At 38.1% G+C, this 1,265-nt stretch overlaps 1 long non-coding RNA gene across 1 annotated transcript in view; it reads right to left on the reverse strand.

Moving 5' to 3' along the window:
- Positions 1-396: 396 nt before the first annotated feature.
- The window catches only part of LOC142486229 (uncharacterized), a 28,371-nt gene continuing 27,502 nt past the window's right edge, over positions 397-1,265 (reverse strand). Inside the window, exon 2 of the long non-coding RNA XR_012798872.1 lies at positions 397-1,265. This exon is cut by the window's right edge and continues 2,294 nt beyond it. This is a non-coding gene — a long non-coding RNA (uncharacterized LOC142486229).

Here is a 1,265-nt window from a genome sequence, read left to right on the forward strand (position 1 = left end):
TAAATTTCTCAGAGGATAAGTGACTGGAATTTAGCAGCAAGAGGCCACAGGAATGAAAAGTGGCCTGGAATATTTTGCTGTGTGTTTGCAATTAGGAAAGATTAGTTTTGTAATCCCAGTTTCTAAAGTAAGTGCGTCTTTTTACTGTATTTTTGTGTAACATAGTTGTGTATGTTCATTAGGTGAATAAACGCAATTTATTTTTATCTCTCTGCTTGCTCAATCAATGATCCCGGTAATTAAATGTGTGAATAAGCTGGGTTCATCCTGACAGGGTTACATCTGTAACTAACCAACCATGTAAGTATTAATCAATTCAGTTTGAGGCTACAACTAAAGAGAGTTTGGCTCCTGAATGTTGGATAACTTCACAGAGCAATAACAGTCACACACAGGTGAGGTTCATTGCATTTTACTTTTGCATTCAAGTTCTAAGCAGCATTAATTACACATGAACAAAAAGCAATTTATACGTACACAAAAAATTACATTCCACGTGGGTTTATACATTTCTTTTTTGGGACTGCTTTTGAATATTGCAAACAATAATTCGTCTTATCAAACGAAAACCCTATGCAGAGGCACACACACAATATAGGTGAATATGGTTTCTATAAAAGAACAACTCTTTTCGGAGTTAAATGGCGCGGTATTTGCTCATCGACACGGAAGGTGCCTTATTGCACAAGATGTATGAACACGCTCTGTACCAATTCGAATGCCTGAGTTTTGTCGCGTTTCAGGACGTAACCTTGAAACGTTAGTAAAATCGTATTTAAAAAATATAAAAAGCCTCTTTCTTTGAGCGGTTCCAAGTAAAAGCTTTTTTATAAAAGCCGTGCAAATGTTTATAAGACTCTCAAAATAAAACCACCATTTCTGCAGAATTTAACAGGTTTGTAATTTACCGCCTCTACTTGTAATTGTAAAAAAAAACAGAAAAAGGACACATGGCGTCTAAAAAACACGAACGCGTCACAAATACAGCAAAACCAATACACTCGCTGCAAATCCCTGGCCTGTGTACAAAGATATAATCGCGGAGTGCCGCTGTTTTACACGCGTAATAAAACCGCCTGTAAAGGGTTAACCCGTGCAGAGAAGACCTGCATATATTGCACATGATACATGAACCCCGCCCCCCTTATTAATGCCTTAATTAACCCCTGCAGCGCCGGCCAAGGGAATAGGATTAAACAAACAAACAAAAAAATTCATCTGAGTTGCGCGGTTTCAAGAGTCCAGACTGGCGTAAATAAACCCGC

This window comes from Ascaphus truei, unplaced genomic scaffold, assembly GCF_040206685.1.
Source record: "Ascaphus truei isolate aAscTru1 unplaced genomic scaffold, aAscTru1.hap1 HAP1_SCAFFOLD_793, whole genome shotgun sequence".
Taxonomy (NCBI): Eukaryota; Metazoa; Chordata; class Amphibia; order Anura; family Ascaphidae; genus Ascaphus; species Ascaphus truei.